The sequence below is a fragment of the Anastrepha ludens genome, chromosome 3 (genome assembly GCF_028408465.1).
Source record: "Anastrepha ludens isolate Willacy chromosome 3, idAnaLude1.1, whole genome shotgun sequence".
NCBI lineage: Eukaryota > Metazoa > Arthropoda > Insecta > Diptera > Tephritidae > Anastrepha > Anastrepha ludens.
The window spans coordinates 81,181,261-81,187,260 of record NC_071499.1 but is presented as its reverse complement, the minus strand read 5'-3'; the positions used below and the strand labels follow the sequence as shown (position 1 = coordinate 81,187,260).

The 6,000-nt window shown below is 31.2% G+C and overlaps 1 protein-coding gene across 1 annotated transcript in view; it reads left to right on the top strand.

The window, feature by feature from the left end:
• Positions 1-3,067: 3,067 nt before the first annotated feature.
• LOC128858281 (uncharacterized) overlaps positions 3,068-6,000 on the top strand; it is a 120,995-nt gene continuing 118,062 nt past the window's right edge. The window contains exon 1 of the mRNA XM_054094431.1: positions 3,068-3,383. The gene's annotated coding sequence lies outside the window, so the exon portion shown is untranslated. The remainder of the gene's footprint in view (positions 3,384-6,000) is intronic.

Sequence of the window (6,000 nt, the reverse complement as noted above, 5' to 3'; positions counted from 1 at the left end):
TAACTTTTACAATTATTAATTTTTTTTTTGGTAGAAATTTTTGCATATATTAATGCCATGTTCTTATTTTGTAAAATAAAGCAACTGACTAGCAAAAAAAATTTTTTTCGGGCCTCTGATTCCCCTAACCCCTTATCACTGCTTCTGCATATTTTATATATTAGGCAGTCCCCTCGTGTATCGGAATTTTAAGCATTGCAGCGCGCATTAATTCAATAGATGCGTTCGCCTTCTAATCACTTTGCAGGCAAGCCCTTTTCAAGCAAATTTCGAATAGTCTACATATATGCGATGCGGAGTGCCACTAAAGCGAGGAATATAAGCCTAATCGTGCTAATTCCCACAAGGGATAACGCGATAAGCAAATTTCGACAGACATACTGACACCATTTTTAAAAATTGTCTTAATAAATCTTGTGGTACCCCTTACATCATCAGTAAATATTTTTTATATAGGAGTTTCAATGCACAGACACGATGGTGTCGATCACTTTTAGATAAATCATTCTTATGTTTAGAGTAGTCAAAGTAACATATTTGGTTAATAAACTATTGTGCAGTTGAAAATTCTTGCCGAATTGAATTCACTTTCAATCATGAGTTTGTTGCTTTGGTTCTGCCGAGACATGATAAGATGTGCGAAGGCAATTGTATTAAAGCGAAGGCAATTACATTAAAATTCGGGAATACATGCCTGGAGAGAAGAAACCTGTATGATTTTATGTATGTATGTATGATTGGCACTTACACCCTTTTTCGAAGTTTGGCCGACCTTCTCCTCCTATTTGTGGTGTGAGTCTTGATGTTGTTTCACAAATGGATGAGCTTCCAGTTTTAAGACAACTCCGAACGTCAAATGATTTTTTATGAGTAGCTTTTTCATGGCAGAAATACATTTGGAACTTTCCCATTGCCGGCCGAAGGGTGAACGCGAATCTAAATATTAGACAATGATATTGGGAAAAGTCAAAGTCAGCGGGTGTAAAAGTGATAGGTGTAGAAGCGGCCAACGAAAGCAGATGATTTCTTTCTCATACCACCAAGTTTGAGTTCGATAGATTTTGTGTGAACAAATTTCTAAAAAAATTTAAATAAGTAGTAACTGTGAAATACCAAGTAAATAGTGGATGTGTTTTGCTGATGTATGCTGCATGATGTCATCGATCTAACATAAAAAGTGTGGTGTCAACCTTTCCCCTTCTGGAGAATGAGTTTGAAATCGATCAATTACTTTTTTCTCCTTAGTTTTGAGTATGGGGTGAGAGTTTGAATGTATGTACACCTAATTAAAGCCAGGCAATTTAAGCTTAGTGCACAACTCCCAATAGAACGCTTAAGAAACACCTTTCATTATTTCGAAGCTTTAACACTTCTTTGCCGAATCAATGGATCATGAATTTCTTTTTTGTGAAATCAGTGATTCCTGAATCACTTTTTTGTATAAAATTGATAAAGAAATTTTTGTTTACCCCTTGGGCTATCTTAGGAAAGCTTAACACCTGAAATTTTGCTGAGGCGTTTTTATATGGAGTTTTTGCTCGTTTTGAGAAGTGTGTGGAGTAAGCTTTATAGCGCAGTGCTTCTCTCTAATATGACTTCATCAAAGGTATTACCTTCCATGAGCTGTTCTCCAACCATATCCGAAATATTTTTTATCATTTTAAATGAGTTATTCATACCCAGCAGCAAAAGTAGGCGCAGAATGACTATTTTGCACTATTCACATTAATTTTTATATTAAATATTTTTCGTTAATTTTTTATAAAAAAATAGTTCACTCAATAACATAAGCCACATAAATCAAAGCTTAAAACTGTAAAAAAAATTCTACAAATTCAAATTCTCTTCATCAAAATTCGAAATTTTTTAACCAGAATTTTGAGAAAATATAAGAGTTGCAGTTTTTTAGCCCATTTTATTTACATGCAATAAAATATAAGTGTCAGGCGACTGAATTAGCGCTTTGATTTTTGGTAATTTTTTCGGCTAAGGGTCTCATGCACTTTCTTTCAACTAAAGCGTAAATGAAATGTATGTATTATAAAGAAATACGAATAATATTTAATATAAAAATGTGAATAGTGCAAAAATAATCATTGTATGCAACATTCTGCTGTTGGGTGTAAGTACAAACGTATTCATACAGACATACATATGTTTGTATGCAATACTTTGTTCTATTTTCCATCAGCTTCCTCTTCTAGCCTAGGCCGTTGCCTACAGCGACACATAGCGGCCAACGCTAACACTAACACAGCTCCAATTCGTCACCCGCACCAATACTGATATAAACACTAAGTTCATTTGGCTACCGCAACCGGCCCCAACAAAACAAATCAGAATAGCATGCACGCAATAACAACGCTGCTGTAGAAAGCAACAGCTGTTGCAACCAACAGTCTCGAGCTCATGCGAACACAACATGTTTCAACGCAACGCAACTTTTTCGCATTCAAACAACCGCAACAAGTTCGTGTGCCGACGTTCGTTTCTATTCGAAATCGCTGCAGGGGACAAGTTGTTTGAACAACCGTAGGTTGCAATGCTCCTGCAACATGTCGCCGCGTTGGTTTTGCGCTTGCGTTCTTTAAAAAGTTCCACACCAATGAAACGGGGCAACAGTGCAGGTGTTGTAACTGGAGAACTTCATTGTTTGCAGTCAGTTCCTGTTCAGCAGCGGCTGTAAGTGTGACTATTTGTTTGTTGTGCTGAATTGGATCAGCTTTTTCTGCTTGCTAGCTGCTGCTGCTTGGTTTAACCTCTTCGAAGGTTAGCAATGCCGCAGCAGCAGCAGTACAATGGGCGGCTTGCCGCTAAAGTTGTGGTGACTGTAGGGCGGTCTGTTGGTCAACGTCGCTGTTGGCGTCGTCAGCAACGACGACTTGGTTTTGGCTTTCGCTGCTCTCCTACTCTCCAAAAAAATAATCCAATTAGTGTGGCTGGGTTCTATGAGCATCTTCTGGTGGTGGTTGCATTATTTGTAGATTCGGGTTCGCCTGCCAGCCTGCCCGGGATGAATCTGGCTTGGTTCACTGGCTGTTTTATGCAGACGAGTTTAGGGATTTGTTGTTGGCAATGGCTTGCATGTGACTCGCACGATATAACTTCGACGATGACGACGATACACGACGATGACAGCGCTGTCGACGCTGGAGCTTCGGCGCTGTCGTCTCGATTTTGTAGAAAATTTGTGCAAAACACAGTTTAGTGTAGACTCCCCTAGGTTTCGGTTGTATCGATATTGTTTGTAGTGCGTGTGAGCGAGTTGTAAAGCCGTCGGTGTTTTGGTTATTTGCTGTTGGATTGAAAGAAAAGATATTGTGCTTTAAGTTTATTTTTCAGCCAATCGTTTGGCTTTTGCTAATTGCAAAAAGTGAAAAGAGGTGTGTGTGTGTGTGCATGTGAAAAAATCATGTTTTGAAGCGGTCCATCAAACTGCGGTTAAAGCGTGACACCATTCGTGTTCCATTGGGTCTTATCGGCATTGTTGTTGTTTTGGAGGTCAGCGAGCAGTAAACGTGCTTTTTTCCACAACCGATGTGGGGGTAGCGGGGCATTCGGCGATCCGAAATCGATTGCGTAAATAAATATGAACAGAAATGCAAACAATGACATTATTTTTTTGAATTCTTATGACAACAACAAAGTTTCCAAAATATTACTGCACAGTTTTTTTTTTGCAATTATGCTTGCAGGAAATAATTATGAAGAGTAAATAAAGTGGGTGTATTTATGTATGTGTGTAGATATGTAGGTACACACATACATTTGTGCATGTGGGCATAGGCGTTTAAGCTCAATATGGAAAGTTTAATGAATGAAATTTGTAAAAAGGGACACAAACATTTGAATTTAATATAGTTTTTTAAGAATTTAGAGAATCGCAAAGCAAATTCTATGTAAAGAAATAAGATGAATGTAACCAAATGAACTAAACCAAAACAAAAACAAAAATAAAAAGAAAAAAATGAATAAATTAAATAAATTTATGTAAGCTAAATTGAAAAATATAATGAATAAAATTTAATTGAATAAGATAAGTAAATGACAAAAAGAAAATAAATTTAATTAAAATAAATAAAATAAAATCAAAAATTAAATAAAATTAAATAAAGTAAAAAATTGTACAAAGAAATAATAAAATAAATATAAAAAAAAATTAAATTAAATAAAACAAAATAATAATAAATAATAAAAATAAAATACAAAAAAAAATCATGTAAGCCAAATAAATAAAAAGTAAAATAAAAGAAATCACGTTAAGAAATGAAAAAAATAAGAAAATAGAATAACGTAACCCAAAGCAAACACAAATAAAATAAATAACAATAAAATGAAATAAAATAATTTAAATAAATTTCTGGAGGTTAAAACAAAAAGTAAAATAAGGGGAATAGGTAAGTAAATTTAATTGAATAGGAAAATCAAATAAAACAAATTAAGGTAAATAAAGAAAAAAAAAATAATTTAAAAAACTTATTAACATAAATTTAATTCTATTCAATAAAATAGGTAAAAATTATTGAACGAAATAAAATAAAATAAACCAACACAAAAATAAATAAATTAAAACAAAATAATAAATTAAGATAAATAAATAAAAAAAAAGAATTAATAAAAATCAATAAAATAAGTAAATGAAAAAAACAAACAAAATAAATAGGAAAAAAATTGAAAAAAATAAATTAAGTTAAATGAAGAAATAAAATAAAACTAAAAAATTAAAAATAAAAAAAAAATAAATTAAAAAACTCATTAAAATAATTTAAATTCAATTCAATTGAATCAGTTAAATTATTGAACGAAATAAAATAGAACAAACCAACACAAAAATAAATAAATGAAAACAAAATAAATAATTAAATCAAATAAGATAAGAAAAAAAAAACAAATCAGAAAAATAGTGTTAATAAAAATCGATAAAGATAATTAAATGAAAAAAATAAATAAATTGAATAAAATAAATTAAGTTAAATGAAGAAATAAAATAAAACAGATAAATACAAATAAAAAATTAAATAAAATGTATAAAATTAAACAAGTCCCTTATAAGTCTTTCGAAACACGAACTAAGGCATATAATATCTCTTATCACCGGCCACTGCCTTTTGGGCACTCATGCACGTCGGCTCGGGGTTCCTCAAAACGACCTGTGCAGATACTGCGTGGACGAATAGGAGGAAGTATCGAGCAGGCATTTGCTGTGCAGTTGTCTCGACCTGGCCAGAAGTCGACTCTCGAAACGAACTATTATATTTCACCAAAATCTATAATAAAAATCTCGGTTAGGTGGGGAAATCATATAATAATATATAATGAGCTCTAGGGCAACACAACGGTCCCAACTTGAGGTATATGTGGCACTCCGATGCTGGGTCACCCTTATTAAACCAACCAAACAAGTCAAACAAAAAATAAAATAAAAAAATTAAGTTAACTAAATGAAATTAAATTAGAATTAAATATTTACTGAACGAAACTGCAATAAGTCAATTTAAAAATTTTAAATAAAATAAATTAAAAAACACAAAAATTAAATTAAATAAAAATACTAATAAAAAAGTAAATTACACAAAATTATTTAACATAAAAAAGAATAATTAAATAAAATGAAATATATTTATTTGAATTAAACTAAACTAAATGATAAAAAATAAAATTAAATGAAAAGATATAAAAGCAAAATAACCTAACGTGGAATAAAAACGAAACTCAATGAAATAAAGTAAAATAAATCCAACTAAATTATAATAAAATATTAATATTTAAAAAAATATTAAATATTAAACCATTAAACTAAATTTCATTACTTAATTTAAAATGAATACTAAATACAACAAAATAAAATTTAGAAAATTAAAAAATTAAAAAAATATATCTATGAAACTAATTCATGTTACATAAAATCGCATAACAAATGAGATTAAAAATAAAAGCTAAATAAAGTAGAGTAAAATATAAATAAAATTAATAAAAATGTATTTTTTCGAACTTAGTTTC